An 18,809-nucleotide genomic window follows, 5' to 3' on the forward strand; every position below is an offset into this window, starting at 1 on the left:
CAACAAACATTTATTAAATATTTACTTTCTAATAGCCATTGTGTTAAGAGCTGATGATACAACAGTAAATAAGATGGACAAGTTCCCTGTCCTTATAGAACTTATATTCTGATGGGAAAGACAAATTAAAAATAAAAAGAGGACTTCCCTGGTGGTCCATTGGTTAAGAATCTGCCTGCCAATGGAGGGGGCATGGGTTTTATCCCTGGTCCAGGAAGATTTCACATGCCATGGGGCAACTAAGCCTGTGTGCCGCAACTACAGAAGCCCTCATGCCTAGAGTCCATGTTCTGCAATAAGAGAAGCCACTGCAGTGAGAAGCCTGCACATCAAATCTAAAGAGTAGCCCCCACTCACTGCAACTAGAGAAAGCCCATGTGCAGCAAGGAAGACCTCAGTTCACTCACTCAGTCAGGTCCGACTCTTTGCGACCCCATGAATTGCTGCACGCCAGACTTCCCTGTCCATCACCAACTCCCAGAGCTTGCTCAAACTTGGTGATGCCATCAAGTCAGTGATGCCATTCAACCATCTCATCCTCTGTCGTCCCCTTCTCCTCCTGCCTTCAATCTTTCCCAGCATCAGGGTCTTTTCCAATGAGTCAGTTCTTCACATCAGGTGACCAAACTAGTGCAGTCAAAAAATTTTTTGAAAGTAAAAATAAATATACCAGGTAAAGATGAGTGCTATGAAGAAAGTTGAAGCAGGGAAGGGAGTAGACAATGATGTGTGTGGTAGAGGGGTTTTTTTAGCTAGGATGATCAAGGAAGACCTCTTTGAGGAGGTGACATATGAGATGACACTTGTGTGCTGAGAAGGGAACAGTTGTGCTTCTTTGGGGTTCTAGAGGGAGAACTAGTACATATAAAGGACCTGAAGTAGAAATGAGCTTGGTGTGCTAGAGGAACAAAAAGAAGGCCAGTGTTATGGGTTGAATTGGGTCTCCTCAAAAATTCATATGCAGGGGAATTCCCTGATGGTCCAGTGGTTAGGACTCAACACTTTCACTGCTGAAGGCCCAGGTTCAATCCCTGGTCAGGGAACCAAGATCCCACAAGCCTCGAGGATTGGTATATATATATGCAGATGCCCCAGTACCTCAGAAAGCAAATTTATTTGGACGTAATTTGTTAAGAGGACATCATACTGGAGTAGGGTGAACTTCCAGTCCAATATGACTAATGTCATTATAAAAGGGAATTTGAATGCAGACATGTACACAGGGAGAACACATGTGAAAATGAAAACAGAGATTAGAGTGATGGTTCTATAAGCCAAGGAACACCCAAGATTGCCAGTGAACCACCAGAAGCTAGGGGACAGGCATGGAACAGATTCTTCTTCACAGCTCTGAGAAGAAAAAAACCCTGCCAACATCTTGAACTAGAACTTCTATCCTCCAGAAGTGTGAGACAAACTTCTGGTGAAGCCACTCAGTGTGTGGTATTTCGTTATGGCAGTCCTAGCAAATGAATGCAGCCATGAAGAGGACTGAGAGAACAGGGTAAGCAATGAGTCCAGTTTTTATGCTCAGTCATGTCCATCTCTTTGTGACCCCATGGACTATAGCTTGCCAGGCTCCTCTGGCCATGGGATTTCCCAGGCAAGAATACTGGAGTGGGTTGCCATTTCCTCCTCCAGGGGATCTTCCTGACCCAAAGACTGAACCCATGTCTCTTGCATCTCCTTCATTGCCAGAGAAATTCTTTACCACTAGTGTCACCTGGGAAACCCCTTGTGTTAGTAGCTCAGTCATGTCCAACTCTTTGTGACCCCATGGACTGTAGTCCACTAGGCTCCTCTGTCCATGGGATTCTCCAGGCAAGAATACTGGAGTGGGTAGCCATTCCCTTCTCCAGAGGATCTTCCCTACCCAGGGATCAAACTTGGGTCTCCCACATTGCAGGCAGATTCTTTACCATCTGAGCCACCAGGTAAGCCCCTAGAAAGGTAGGTAAAAGTCAGATTATCTAGGGACATGCAGGCCTTTGCAAATGTGATGGCAATGGACTTAAACCCATTGTTTTTGGTAGACTTAGGGAGCCTCTGAAGATTAGAGGTAAGTGAGGGTTATAAGATTTACCTCTTCCACAACCTCCCTTACTGCTGCTGCTGCTGCTAAGTCGCTTCAGTCATGTCCGACTCTGTGTGACCCCATAGATGGCAGCCCACCAGGCTCCCCCGTCCCTGGGATTCTCCAGGCAAGAATACTGGAGTGGGTTGCCATTTCCTTCTCCAATGCATGAAAGTGAAAAGTGAAAGTGAAGTCGCTCAGTCGTGTCCAACTCTTAGCGACCACATGGACTGCAGCCTACCAGGCTCCTCCGTCCATGGGATTTTCCAGGCAAGAGTACTGGAGTGGGGTGCCATTGCCTTCTCTGACCTCCCTTACTAGGTAGAACATTACAATGAAGGCAAGCATCAGACTAAATTCTATGACACATACAGTTAGTAGCAATCAGGGGTTCAAACAGTCACATAGGCTCTTCTTGTCTTTAGAAACTCCAGCAAGTTGCTTGCATGAAACATTTACCTGAAACAGGTGGCCTAATTATATGGTGACAGGATCAGCCTATCTTCTGGATGGAACAGGAAAATCTTTCATTCAGTGGTATACATTAGTTATCTACTGCTGTGCTACAAATTACTGCACATTTTCGTATTTATTTCAAACATTTATTATCTCCCATAGTTTCTGTGTGTCAGGAATCTGGAAACAGCTTCATTGGCTGGTCCTGGCTGAGAGTCTCTCATGAGGTTGCACTCAAGATGCTGGCTAGGGCTGCAGTCATCTAAAGGCATGATTGGGCCTGGGGATCTGCTTTCAAGGTGGTTCACTTGTATGCCTAGCAAGTTCATGTTAGTGGTTGACAGATCTCTGTTCCTCACCACATGGCCCTCTCCGTTTCTCATAATGTGTAAGTTCAGAGCAGTCATCCAAGATAAGGTAAGACAGAAGCTGCAATGTCTTTTCTAACCTAGCCTGGGAAGTCACACTTGGACATTTCCATAATGTTCTGCTGGTTACAGTACAGTAGTTATATCATTCCCTATTCAGTGTGGGAAGGCAGTAACCATACAAGGAAAGAATCACTGGGAACTGTCTGGCAGGCTGGTGATCATGCAGTGGGATATAAGACCACACAGAGTCTGAGGTATAGAATGCTACTCCAAAGAGTGCTGAGCTGTTAGAATGGCTTGCAAGATTTTTATATTGTATTTATGCAAGGATGGAAGCACCTGGACAATATTTCTAGCGACTCCACATATTTTGAACACAATTCATTTCACCAATGAAATGTATTTTTTACAAATCTTATGCTGATTAAGTGGAGGCTGTGGTGCAAGGTTTCTTAACCTTTGATCCTGTGGATAGAATCCAGGGGGATCTGGGACTTTGATGGGGAAAATGTCTTTATTTTATCAATTTCTAATTGAATGTAGTCAAAAACCACAGTCTTATTAGCAGTACCTGTGATTTTGTCACCAACACGTACCAAACATTTTCATATCACATTATGGCTATTGCCGATATCTCAAAAGATTAAACGCATCACTATTTCAAAATTATGGTGATTATTAACCATGCCACTAAATCTTGTTATTTGCTAGGTTAATAAAGAAGTATACATAATAATATGTCAAACTTTTTATAATTGCATTTCAACTAGTTGGTTTTAATTGTAATTGTATGTGTTTCATCTTGTTGTGCATAAAAAACACGACTCTGAAATGGCTTCACCAGTTGGCCAAAATGGCCCATGGCACAAAGAAAGTGTAAGAACTGCTTTAGCACAGGTTCAGATAGGAAACTGTGTACATGGAGTGGGGGTGTGTGTGACTATCTTTAGGGTAAGGTCACCTGAGTAGGATCTTTAAAATGCAAACTAACTACTCCTGAGTCTATATTCCTTTTAAATCTTTTTTTTTTTTTTTTTTAATTTTGACCGCATTTGGTCTTCACTGTGGTGCATGGGCTTCTCTAGCTGTGGCCGTCAGGCTTCTTTTGTTAAGGAACTTAGGCTCAGTAACTGCCACACGAAGGCTTAGGCATTCCCTCCCCTCACCGCCCTGCATGTGAAGTCCCCCTGAGTATATATTCCTGATCAGGATAACTCAAATGTTAACTAACCACCCCCAGAGTGTAGATTAAAACTAATTTACAATGACTTGAATAAATTGTTTATCAATATGAATAAACATTGCCTGTTTTTTCTCTACTTCAAAATATATACTAAACCCACTGCTTCTTCTTACTTCCACTGCCCCCACTGTAGCCCAATATTTCAGGAGATTACTTTTTAGACCAATACACCATTTCATTAAATCATTGATTCTATGAATTCAAGATGTCCATACATTGTAAGACCCTTATTTCTCTTATGCACCAAGGAGAAAAATTGCTTGCAATTAAAATATGATGTGCCATTAACAGTAAAATTAATCCCAATTTCAGAGGTGATAAAAAGTGGGACAAGTATGCATCTTAGATTAAAGAAGGTATATTACATAGCTGATACTTAAGTGTTAAGTCAATTAGAGGCAATACAGAACATTGCACACATATAATATAACATGTCAAAGAGACTGGATTTTATTTTAAATGTGATTTTATTTAAATAAAATCTGGATTTTATTTTAAATGTTGCTCAGTCATGTCCGACTCTTTGTGACCCCATGGACTATTCAGTCCATGGAATTCTCCAGGCCAGAATACTGGAGTGGGGAGCCATTCCCTTCTCCAGGGGATCTTTCCAACCCAAGGATCGAACCCAGGTCTCCCATATTGCAGGTGGATTCTTTACCAGCTGAGCCACAAGGGAAGCTTAAATGTGATAGGAAGCAGTTTTGAGCAGGGAAGAGAAGTGATCTGGTTTTCTTTTTTTCTACATGTACCCTGGTAGTGGTGCAAAGAACAGCTTATGGGAGAGATGGACATGACCAGAGAGGCTTGGTCTAAGTTTGGATCAGTGGAGGTTGGAAGAAAGGGTGGATTTAGGAGATATCAGTGGCTAAAAATATGCCTGCAATGCAGGAGACCCAGGTTTGATACCTGGGTCAGGAATATCCCCTGGAGAAGAGAATGGCAACCCACTCCAGTATTCTTGCCGGGATAATTCCATGAACAGAGAAGAGTGGTGGGCTACAGCCTATGGGGTTGAAAAGAGTCAGACATGACTGAGCAACTAACACACTTTTCACTTGAGGAAGAGGACTAGTAATTTCATTCATATTGATAATGTATACAACTCATTGAGCAAAAACAAAACATTGCTATAAATCTAAATAATTCCCAGAATTCTGAACTCTTGTTTTGGCATTTATTAAGTCAGTACTACAGAATTTCTGACTTTCAGAACCTCTACCAATCTTTTGCTGTGCTGTGCTTAGTCACTCAGTTGTATCCGACTCTTTGTGACCCCAAGGACTGTAACCCATCAGGCTCCTCTGTCCATGGGATTCTCCAGGCAAGAATACTGGAGTGGGTTGCTGTTCCCTTCTCCAGGGGATATTCCCAACCCAGGGATGAACACGGGTCTCCTGCATTGCAGGCAGATTCTTTACCATCTGAGCCAGAAGGGAAGCCCAATTTTTGTACTATCTGCAGCTAATTTCCACCTCCAGGTGCCAGTATTTCACTTCATTGTAAAGGAGAAAGCAGCCTGAATGACTAGCACAAGGGCAGGAATGACTGACAATAGCCCCTTGTGTAACTCTTCCCCGGGGGCATTGATATTTTCATATATTTTCATATGGGTGCTTTAAAATATGAAGTAGATATGTGTATCAGTTTGTTCACATCACCTTAACAAAATAGCACAGACCAGACTGCTTCTCTGGTGGCTCAGCAGGTAAAGAATCTGCCTGTAATGTGGGAGACCTGGGTTCAATCCCTGGGTCAGGAAGAATCCCTGGAGGAGGGCATGGCAACCCACTCCAGTATTGCCTGGAGAATCTCATGGACAGAGGAGCCTGGCAGGCTACAGTCCATAGGGTCGCAAAGAGTCAGACACTACTGAAGCAACTAAGCACAGCACAGATTGTTTAAACACAGAAGTTTATTTTCTCACAGTCCCGGAGACTGGAAGTCCAAGACCAAGGCAACCACCAAGTTGGTTCCTGGTGGAACCTCTCTTCCTGGCTTGTAGACAGCTACCTTCTCGGTGTGTCCTCACATGGCCTCTCCTTTGTGTTAATGGAGAGAGGGAAAGAGAGAGGGAGACAGGGACACCAACCCTAACAGATTAAGGCCCCATCCTTACAAACTCAACCTTTATTACCTATTTATGTGCCTTATCTCCAATACAGTCACATTAGGGGTTAGGGCTTCAACATATGGATTTTGGAGACACACAGTTCAGTCCATAAGACTGATTTTTCAGAATATATTAGGGACATAATTTGAAGTACAGAAAAAATTATGAATAAAGACGTGCAGAGAACAAGACAGCAGGGGAGTAGGTGGACATGGAGTACATCTCTCTCCATGGATACATCAGGAATACACCTTCAGACACAGAAGTGCATGCAGAACACCAGTTGAGAGCGGACAAGAGTACCTGACCAGCAGAAAAGAACATACAGACCCACGCAAAACTCAGTAGGATGAAGGAACTAGGGGGGAAAACGGGAGTGTTAGTAGGACTGGACCTGCCCTTGGCGGGTGGGGGAACAGAAGCAGGGGTCTGATACCCACATTGGGGCAATTGTATGAGTCAGAGGAGAAACATTTAAGGCTGAGAATGAAACAGCTGATCTGTGGCAGCCTAAATGGAATGAGAATCAGATAGTCCTTGCAGCAGCCATACATACCCCAAACAGGGACGTAGATCCCCTGGAAGGTGCAACAGCTGGGAGCTGGAGTTTAGGGATTGTGCAACAATCCCAGGGTGAGGGCTGATGTTGACTGCGGAGAAACTGATGGAGGAGATGTGAGGGAGGAGACTGTGGTGGGAAACACCTGTGGAGGAAAGCCAGGCAGCCATGGAAGGCAATACTGCTGAGTCACGTGTAGTGGGTGGAGCCATCACCAGAGCCTCTCTACCCACACACATGCCAGCATCGGCAGCTGAACAATAGAGAGGCTGGCCCATCAAACACCTGATGCACTGAACTACAGAGTAGGACCCCAGCCAGGGGGGTCCCTCTATGTGCCTGACATTCCGAACAACAGAGATGGACCCCACTTAGAGGCAAGGGAGCCATCTAAGTGCCTGAAGGGGCAGAGCTATGGAAAAAGACTGGCCAAAAAGGCCTTCTGATCACCAGTTAGTCTTTTCTCTTTTTTAAAATTTAATTTTTAATTTTTAAACCTATTATTATTTTTTCTACATTTATTCCTTTGTTTGCTTTTCCTACTGTTCTTTCCCCCTTGCAGTTAATCTTTAATGTATATAAATCTTCTTTATCTACCTCTATTTAACTTTGCATATCTATTCTTTCTTTCCTTTCCTCTCAAATATTTGCTAGTTTTATTTTCATTGCTTTATTCCCCATTTGGCACCTTGCTTTAGTTTTGTTTACCAGTTTGTACTTTAGTTAGTTTTTTTCTGGTAGATATAATTTTTGGTTTCCTTTGTTTGCCAGGTCAATCTACTGTACTTTGCTTTTGTTGGACTGTTTTGATTTTGCTTATCAGTGTGCATGTATATGTGTATATTCAGTTACACTTTTTACTGTTGCTATAAACCTCTGCATCTACATTGGGCTTTTGCAGTTCTATGTTTTTTTCTTTTTTTCTTTCTTTTTCCATTTTTTCCTTTTTTCTTTTTGTAATTTTAATTTTTAATTTTTTAAAAGCTATTATATTTTTCTACATTTATTCCTTTGTTTGCCTTTCCTACTGTTCTTTTCCGCTTGCAGTTAATCTATAATGTATATAAATCTTCTTCATCTACCTCTATTTAACTTTTTATATCTATTCTTTCTTTCTTTCCTTTCCTCTCAACATATTTGTTAGTTTTGTTTTCATTGCTTTATTCCCCACTTGGCACCTTACTTTAGTTTTGTTTTCCAGTTTGTGATTTAGTTAGTTTTGTTCTTAACTGGTAAATATAATTTTTGATTTCTGTTGTTCCCTGGGTTGTACTGTTATTTTATTTCACTGTTTTGACTTTGCTCATGGGTGTATATGTATATGTGTATTGTACATTATTTTAATTATTATTTGACTGATTTTGTAACTGCCATTTGGGGTTCATCTTTGGTTTCCCGTTTTTGGATATTTGCTTTACTCTCACTTAATGCCATAACAAACGACTTGTGGAAACTTCATACCTGACCAGAGATCAAGCCCTGAGGCTTTGGAGTGGGAGTGCTGACTCTAAGACCCTTGACTACCAGAGAACTAACCCTGCTGCTGTTCCTGCTCCTGCTAAGTCGCTTCAGTCGTGTCTGACTCTATGCAATCCCATAGACGGCAGCCCACCAGGCTCCCCCATCCCTGGGATTCCCCAGGCAAGAACACTGGAGTGGGTTGCCATTTCCTTCTCCAGTGCATGAAAGTGAAAAGTGAAAGTGAAGTCACTCAGTCATGTCCGACTCCTAGCGACCCCATTGACTGCAGCCTACCAGGCTCCTCTGTCCATGGGATTTCCAGGCAAGAGTACTGGAGTGTGTTGCCATTGCCTTCTCCGAGAGAACTAACCCTAGGGAGTATCAAATAGTGAGAACTCACACAAAGGAAACCACCTCAATACAAGAACTGGCATCATCCAACCACCAGTAGCACCCTGTCCAGGACACCTCATCTAAGCAACAAGCAAAATAAAAATACAAACCCAATTATCAGTAGATAGGATTACCACCTCACTCAGCCTTGCCCATCAGAGGAAAAACAAACAAATAAATAAAAACTCAATACAAACCTCACCCTATACAAAGCTTACACAAATCTCTGGACCAACTTCAGGGGGGCAGAAACCAAAATGAAGAAAGAATGCAACCTTGAAGCCTGGGAAAAGGAGATCTCAAACACAATAAGATTTAAAAAAAATAATGAAAAGCCAGAGAAGTACTACAACAAATGAAGGAACAAACTAGAAACACAGAAGTCCAAATAAATGAAGAGGAAATAAATAGGCAAACTCCTTGAAAAAGAATTCAGAATAATGATGATAAAGATGATCAAAAACCTTGAAAACAAAGTGGAGAAAAAGCAAGAATCAATTAACAAAGACCTAGAAGAATTAAAGAATAAACATATGGAGAAAAACAACAAAATTACTGAAATTAAAAATACTCAAGAAGGAATCAATAGCAGAGTATCTGAAGCAGAAGAACAAATCAGTGAGCTGGAAGATAAAATGGTGTAAATAACTTCTGAAGAGCAGAATGTAGTAAAAAGAATGAAAAGAACTGAGGATTTTCTCAGGGACCTCTGGGACAATACCAAACGCACCAGCATTTGAATTATAGGAGTCCCAGAAGACGAAGAGAAAAAGAAAGGGCATGAGAAAATTTGTGAAGAGATTATAGTTGAAAATTTCCCCAACATGGAAAAGGAAATAGTCAATCAAGTCCAAGAGGCACAAAGAGTCCCATACAGGATAAACCCAAAGAGAAACACGCCAAGACACATACTAATCAAATTAACAAACACTAAACACAAAGAAAGAATATTAAAAGCAGCAAGGGGAAAGCAACAAGTAACATACAAGGGAAACCCTATATGCTTAACAGCTGATCTTTCAGCAGAAACTGCAGGCCAGAAGGGGATGGCAGGACATATCTAAAGTACTAAAAGGGAAAAATCTACAACCAAGATTACTGTACCCATCAAGGATCTCATTCAAAATTGATGGAGAAATAAAAAGCTTTTCAGACAAGCAAAAGTTAAGAGAATTCAATACCACCAAACCAGCTTTACAACAAATGTTAAAGAGACTTATACACTCAAAAAATACAAGAGAAGAAAAAGGATCTACAAAATCAACCCCAAACAATTAAGAAAATGGCAATAGGAACATATATATCAATAATTACTTTAAATCTAAATGGATTAACCAAAAGACACAGACTGGATGAATGGATACAAAAACAAGACCCATATGTATGCTGTCTACAAGAAACCCACTTCAGACATCAAGACACATATAGACTGAAAGTGAGAAGATGGAAAAATATATTCCATGCAAATGGGAAGCAATTGAAAGCTGGAATAGCAATCCTCATATCAGACAAAGTAGACCTTAAAATAAAGAAGATTACAAGAGATCAGAAAGGACACAACATAACGATCAAGGGATCAATCCAAGAGGAAGACATACCAGTTGTAAATATCTATGCACCCAACATAGGAGCACCTCAATACATAAGACAAACACTAACAGATGTAAAAGGAGAAATTGACAGTAACACAATAATAGTAGGAGACTTTAACACCCCACTCACACCAATGGACAGATCATCAAAACAGAAAATTAATAAGGAAACGCAAGTCTTAAATGATACATTAGATAAGATGGACCTCATTGATATCTTCAGGACATTCCATCGAAATGCAGAAGAATACACCTTCTCAAGTGCACATGGAATATTCTCCAGGATAGACCACATCTTGGGTCACAAATCAAACCTCTGTAAATTTAAGAAAATTGAAATTGTGTCAAGGATCTACTCAGACCACAACACTATGAGACTAGATACCAATTACAAGAAAAAAACTGTAAGAAACACAAACACGTGGAGATTAAACAACATGTTTCTAAATAATCAACAGGTTACTGAAGAAATCAAAAGGGAAATCAACAAACTTGTAGAAACAAATGACAATGAAAACACAACAACTGAAAACCTATGGGATGCAGCAAAAGCAGTTCTAAGAGGGAAGTTTATACCAATACAATCCTACCTCAAGAAAAAAGAAAAACATTGAATAGACAACCTAACTTTACACCTAAAGCAACTGGAAAAAGAAGAACAAAGAAACCCCAAAATTAGTAGAAGGAAAAAAATCATAAAGATCTGAGCAGAAATAAATGAAAAAGAAATGAAAGAAACAATGTTAAAGATTAATAAAACTAAAAGTTGTTTCTTTGAGAAGATAAACGAAATTGACAAATCTTTAGCCAGACTCACCAAGAAAAAAAGAGAGAAGAATCAAATCAACAAAATTAGAAATGAAAAAGGAGTGGTTACAACGGACAATGAAAAAATACAAAGGATTATAAGAGACTATTATGAACAACTATATGGCAATAAAATAGATAACCTGGAAGAAATGGAGAGATTCTTAGAAAAGTTCAATCTTCTAAGGCTGAACCAGGAAGAAATAGAAATCATGAACAACCCAATTACAAGCACTGAAATTGAAGCTGTGATCAAACATCTCCCCAAAAACAAAAGCCCAGGACCAGATGGCTTCACAGGAGAATTCTATAAAACATTTAGAGAAGAGCTAATGCCTAGCCTTCTAAAACTCTTTCAAAAAATTGCAGAGGAAGGAACACTACCAAACCTATTCTACAAGGCCACCATCACCCTGATACCAAAACCAGACAAAGACAACACAAAAAAAGAAAACTACAGGCCAATATCACTGATGAAGATAGATGCAAAAATCCTCAACAAAATTTTAGCAAAAGGAATGCAGCAACACATCAAAAAGCTCATACACCATTATCAAGTTGGGTTTATTCCAGGGATGCAAGGATTCTTCAATATACCCAAATCAATCTATGTGATACACCATATTAACAAACTGAAAGATAAAAACCATATGATCATCTCAATAGATGCAGAAAAAGCCTTTAGCAAAATTCAGCACCCATTTATGATTAAAACTCTTCAAAAAATGGGCATAGAAGGAATCTACCTCAACATAGTAAAGGCCATATACAATAAGCCTAGAGCACACATTATTCTCAATGGTGAAAAACTGAAAGCATTCCCCCTAAGATCAGGAACAAGAAAAGGGTGTCCACTTTCACCACTATTATTCAACATAGTCCTGGAAGTCCTATCTACAGCAATCAGAGAAGAAAACGAAATAAAGTGAATTCAGATCAGAAAAGTAGAAGTAAATCTCTCACTGTTTGCAGATGACATGATATTGTACATAGAAAACCCTAAAGATAGTATCAGAAAATTACTAGAGCTAATCAGTGAGTTTAGCAAAGTTGCAGGATATAAAATCAATATACAGAAATCACTTGCATTTCTATATACTAAAAATGAAAAATCAGAAAGAGAAATTCAGGAATCAATCCCATTCACCATTGCAACAAAAAGAATTAAATATCTAGGAATAAACTTACCTGAGGAAACAAAAGAAATGTATACAGAAAATTATAAGACACTGATGAAAGAAATCAAAGATGACATAAACAGATGAAGAGCTATTCCATGTTTCTGGGTAGGAAGAATCAATACTGCGAAAATGACTATGCTACCAAATGCAATCTACTGATTCAATGTGATCTGTATCAAATTACCAATGGCATTTTTTACAGTTCAGTTCAGTGCAGTTGCCCAGTTGTGTCTGACTCTTTGCAACCTCATGAACTGCAGCACACCAGGCCTCCCTGTCCATCACCAACTCCCGGAGTTTACCCAAACTCATGTCCATTGAGTCAGTGATGCCATCTAATCATGTCATCCTCTGTTGTCACCTTCTCCTGCCTTCAATCTTTTCCAACATCAGGGTCTTTTCAAATGAGTCAGCTCTTCACATCAGGTGGCCAAATTATTGGAGTTCAGCTTTAGCATCAGTCCTTCCAATGAACACCCAGGACCGATTTCCCCTAGGATGGACTTTTTGGATCTCTTTGCAGTCCAAGGGACTCTCAAGAGTCTTCTCCAACACCACAGTTCAAAAGCATCAATTCTTCAATGCTCAGCTTTCTTTATAGTCCAACTCTTACATCCATACATGACCACTGGAAAAACCATAGCCTTGACTAGACAGACCTTTGCTGACAAAGTAATGTCTCTGCTTTTTAATATGCTGTCTAGGTTGGTCATAACTTTCCTTCCAAGGAGTAAGTGTCTTTTAATTTCATGGCTGCAGTCACCATCTTCAGTGATTTTGGAGCCCCAAAAAATAAAGTCAGCCACTGTTTCCCCATCTATTTGCCATGAAGTAATGGGACCAGATGCCATTTTTCACAGAACTAGAACAAAAAATTTCATAATTCATATGGAAACACAAAAGAACCCGAATAGCCAAAGTGGTCTTGAGAAAGAAGAATGGAGCTGGAGGAATCAACCTTCCTGACTTCATATTATACTACAAAGCTACAGTCATCAAACAGTATGGTACTGGCAAAAAACCAGAAATATAGACCAATGGAACAAGATAGAAAGCCCAGAATTAAACCCATGAACCTATGAGTACTTTATTCTTGACAAAGGAGGCAAGAATATAAAATGGGGCAAAGACAGCCTCTTCAATAAATGGTGCTGGGAAAACTGGACAGCTATGTGTAAAAGAATGAAATTATAACACTTCCTAACAGCACACACAAAGATAAACTCAAAATGGATTAAAGACCTAAATGTAAGACCAGAAACTATAAAATTCTTGGAGGAAGACATAGGTAGAATACTTGATGACATAAATCAAAGCAAGATCCTCTATGATCCACCTCCTAGAGTAATGGGAATAAAAACAAAAGTAAACAAGTGGGACCTGATTAATCTTAATAGCTTTTGCACAGCAAAGGAAACTATAAGCAAGGTGAAAAGACAACCCTCAGAATGGGAGAAAATAACAGCAAATGAAGCAACTGAGAAAGGGTTAATTTCCAAAATATACAAGCAGCTCATACAACTCAATGCCAGAAAAACAAACAACCCAATCAAAAAGTGGGGAAAAGGCCTAAACAGACATTTCTCTAAAGAAGACATACAGATGCTAACAAACACAGGAAAAGATACTCAACATGGCTCATTATTAGAGAAATGCAAATCAAAACTACAATGAGATATCACCTCACACTGGTCAGAATGGCCATCATTAAAAAGTCTTGTGGAGAAAAGGGAATGCTCTTGTACTGTTTGTGGGAACATAAATTGATACAGCCACTATGGAAGACAGTATGGAGATTCCTTTAAAAACTAGGAATAAAACCACCATATGACACAGCAATCCCACTCCTAGGCATATACCCTGAGGAAACCAAAATTGAAAAAGACATATGTATCCCATTGTTCATTTCAGCACTATTTACAATAGCTAGAACATGGAAGCAACCTAGATGTCTACCGACAGATGAATGGATAAGGAAGTAGTGGTACATATACATGATGGAATATTACTCAGCCATAAAAAGGAACACATTTGAGTCAGTTCTGATGAGGTGGATGAACCTGGAACCTATTATACAGAGTGAAGTAGATCAGAAAGACAAAGATAAATATATTCTAACACACATATACAGAATCTAAAAAAGTGGTACTGAAGAATTTGTTTACAGGGCAACAGTGAAGAAACCGACATAGAGAATAGACCTATGGACATGGGGAGAGGGGAGAGGGAAAGAATAACATGGAAGCTTACATTACCATATGTAAAATAGATAACCAACAGGAATTTGCTGTATGTCTAAGGAAACTCAAACAGGGGCTCTGTATCAACCTAGAGAGGTGGGATGGGGAGGAAATGGGAGGGAGGTTCGAAAGGGAGGGGTTATAATGTATCCCAATGGCTGATTCATGTTGAGGTTTGATGAAAACAATAACATTCTGTAAAGCAATTATCCTTCAATTAAAAAAAAAAGATGTTCATTGCAGCATTAGCTATAGTGGTCTAAAAAAAAGAGAGAGAAAGAAACAATCTAAATGCTCAATAACAGAGAATAATCAAATCAATTGTTGTATATCTACACAGTTATTTAAAATAATGTAACAGGAAAATGTGTATGCTTAGAAGTTAATGGAGGAAAAAAGCACAAGATATTAGAATAATCAAAACAATGTATAATTTGGCAGGTGAAAAGCCTGAAAGGAAATATATCAAAATATTAAATGGGGCAATTGGTAAGTGGTGAGCTTCTTGGTGATTTTTTAAAAAGTTTTCTACATTTTTATAATGGGCAAGCATCACTTTTATTTATTTTTATTTTTTTATCAAAGCTATATTCATTTTCATAGTTTACTGAGTTTTAAAGTTCTACAAGTTTTGTTATTAAAAACAGTATCCTTTGCCCTTCCCTATAATTTCCCACTCACCAGAGGCAAGAGCTTTCAACACTTTTTGCTGATTCTTTTTATATTTACCTTGGTTCTCTAAATAACATTATTTTATTCCCATTTCTTGTATTTTAAGTTTTTGACATTGTTTATTGGCGTTGCCTATACTCACCCTGCTCCCTCAAGTCACTCAAAGGCCCTTATTATCCCTATATTCTTCTAATATAGGCATATGATAATTTTGGTTAGACCACTATTCAATATTTACAGTATGGTGACCAAGAAAATATTATTCACAGCCTTGAAGTGTTACAAATACTTTTCCTTACTTGCATAACTTCTTATTTTTACTGGTACTCATAATTATTTTGCTTTTTCTTCAAATAATTTTCTATGTACTTAGCAGGAAATTCAACTTCACATTTTTGATCAGTTAACTGCAGCTCTTCAACATGTGGTTAGTTGTATCAAGTATCTTGAAGATATCTCTCCTGAAGTCTTCTGACCTGTATGAGCTAGTTGACCTCCATCCCTTCTTAGTGTGCAGTTGTCATCCTGGAACCTACCTTTACCCTCCTCTGGAGCTTCCCTTTTGCCTCTTTCTTAGGCTGGATCCTCTCCCCACTAACCCATTTCCTTCTTCTTTCTTGATTTCTTCTTCTTCTTTCTGGTGGCTCAGATGGTAAAATGTCTGCCTGCAACGCAGGAGACCCAGGTTCAACCCTGGGTCAGGAAGGTCCTCTGGAGAAGGAAATGGCAACCCACTCCAGTACTCTTGCCTGGAAAATTTCATGGACTGAGGAGCCTGGTGGGCTACAGTCCATGGGGTGGCAAAGAGTCGGACACGACTGAGCGACTTCACTCACTTCTTGGTTTAAAGAGATTTCAAACATCGAACTATATCCTGTAATAAACAATAATGGAAAAGAATATTAAAAAGAATATATATACACACACACACACACACACACACACACACACATATGTGTGTGTGTATAACTGAATCACTTTGCTCCACATCAGAGATTGGCACAGCATTGTCAGTCAATTATATTTCAATAAAAAATGTGTTAAATAAAGAGCTTCAAGAGGTTTAAAGAGATTTCTTTCTTGGTTTCAAGAGATACATGGGGTAAATATTTTAAATTAATTTTTAAGTATAGTTGCTTTACAATGTTGTGTTAGTATGAGGAGTAAATTTCTGAGACATTATTTGTCTGAAAATGTATTTGTTCTATCCTCACACTTGATCAACACCTTGGCTGGGAACAGAACTCTAGGTTGAAAATAATTGTTCTTCAGAAGGCATTTTTGCTAATCTCCTAGTTTCTAATGTTGATATTGAAAAATTCAAAGCCATGTGATTTCTGTTCCATTATATGTGACCTGTTTTAACTTGTAGAGCTTGTAAAGTCTTCTTTTTAACTCAATGTTGAGACTGGTTCCAAATAGGAAAAGGAGTATGTCAAGGCTGTAAACTGTCACCCTGCTTATTTAACTTATATGCAGAGTACATCATGAGAAACGCTGGGCTGGAGGAAGCACAAGCTGGAATCAAGATTGCTGGGAGAAATATCAATAACCTCAGATATGCAGATGACACCACCCTTATGGTAGAAAGTGAAGAGGAACTAAAAAGCCTCTTGATGAAGGTAAAAGAGGAGAGTGAAAATGTTGGCTTAAAGCTCAACATTCAGAAAACGAAGATCATGGCATCCAGTCCCATCACTTCATGGCAAATAGATGGGGAAACAGGGAAACAGTGGCTGACTTTATTTTTCTGGGCTCCAAAATCACTGCAGATGGTTATTGCAGCCATGAAATTAAAAGATGCTTGCTCCTTGGAAGGAAAGTTATGACCAACCTAGATAGCATATTAAAAAGCAGAGATATTACTTTGCCAACAAAGGTCTATCTAGTCAAGGCTATGGTTTTTCCAGTGGTCATGTATGGATGTGACAGTTGGACTATAAAGAAAGCTGAGCGCAGAAGAATTGATGCTTTTGAAGTGTGGTGTTGGAGAAGACTCTTGAGAGTCCCTTGGACTGCAAGGAGATCCAACTAGTCCATCCTAAAGGAGATCAGTCCTGGGTGTTCATTGGAAGGACTGATGCTGAAGCTGAAACTCCAATACTTTGGCCACCTAATGTGAAGAGCTGACTCATTTGAAAAGACCCTGATGTTGGGAAAGATTGAGGGCAGGAGAAGGGGACAACAGAGGATGAGATGGTTGGATGGCATCACCTACTCGATGGACATGGATTTGGGTGGACTCCGGGAATTGGTGATGGACAGGGAGGCCTGGTGTGCTGCAGTTCATGGGGTCGCAAAGAGTCGGACACGACTGAGCGACTGAACCGAACTAACTGAACTGAGAAATTTTATGAAGCTGTGTCTCTGTGTGGGTCCATTTTCATCCATCAAGGATATTTCAACCTGAAAACTCATGACCTTCACTTTGGGGGAAATTTCATGACCATATTAAATATTTTATTTCCATCATTTTCTCTTCCATTTAGAATGCCTCCTATTCAGCTATTTATCTGCTGGACAAGTCCTATAATTTTCAAATATTCTTTCTCCTATTTCAATCTTTGTTGTTCTGCTCTCCTTTCTGGGAGTTTCCTTCAACTTTACCTTCAACATGGCTATTGAATTTTTCCTGCTGTTATATTTTTGTTTCCAGAGAGCTCTTTGTTATTCTGATTTTTCCTTTTAAAAAAGTGCCACTCATCTTGTTTATGGGTTCTCTTAACTCTAGGGATACTAACAATAGTTTTGTTTGTTTTTTTTTTTTTTTATAAAAAGTCTTTTCTTTTCCTTTGTAGCAAACACCTGGTATGCATTGCTTCACATCCTCTCAGCCTACAGTTAAGCCCAGCCATCGCTATGGCAATTAGTTTTTTTCACAGGAGTAATCTGACAGTGCCTCACTTTAGCCGCACCAAACATTGCTTTACACCCTAGGGCTCTTCTGACCTACAGTTATGTTTGGGGAAATCAGCTCTCCACTGCAGCCTATACAACCTAGAAGTGCAGGGTAGTTGACATCCTTGACCAGTGAGAAATTGGAGCCAGTGGATTAATGCTGTCCTTTTTCATGCCTCAGGAGGATAATTCTGAGGTAGGTTAAACATAGCCCTCAGAAGGCACTGGCAAGATAGAACCCCAGTTGCCAACAGCAGTCACTACTTGATAATACATCCTTTTTTTCTTTCCCTGTTTTATTATCCCAAGTCTCCATTCTTGTTTCCTGGGATTACATCCCCAAATAGATCACCTGCAGATAAGTCTACCTCAAGCTCTGCTTCAGGGTATAGGAAACAGAAAAACTTTACATACCATTTTTGCTATGTTGGCCATTATCTGTCGTATTAGAGACCTATTAGATCAGGTGTGTACTGATCTTTGGACATCTAATTATAATTAACAACAGGAAACTCAAAAGCTAATTGAAATTCAAAGCCTGCAGTTGGTGTTAATTGTGACACTCACTGTAGGATAATGTAGTCAGGCCATTTCATTGGGGAACACTTGACTTCAGTATATTTAGGTCTTTATTTTGGGGCTCTTCTGATTCTCCAGAGAAGAGTCTTTCAGTCTCCTATCTGGAGGACACATACCTGGCCACCAGCTTTCTGGAAACTGAGTGGAGAAGAGGACTAAAGTATCAGTAT

At 39.6% G+C, this 18,809-nt stretch overlaps 1 non-coding gene across 1 annotated transcript; it reads left to right on the top strand.

Annotated features, from left to right (window-relative positions):
- Nucleotides 1-970: 970 nt before the first annotated feature.
- TRNAE-UUC lies at nt 971-1,043 on the top strand. Its single transcript has one exon. It is a non-coding gene; the product is annotated as a tRNA-Glu (tRNA).
- The last annotated feature ends 17,766 nt before the right edge of the window (nt 1,044-18,809 follow it).

The sequence above is a fragment of the Bubalus bubalis genome, chromosome X (assembly GCF_019923935.1).
Source record: "Bubalus bubalis isolate 160015118507 breed Murrah chromosome X, NDDB_SH_1, whole genome shotgun sequence".
NCBI lineage: Eukaryota > Metazoa > Chordata > Mammalia > Artiodactyla > Bovidae > Bubalus > Bubalus bubalis.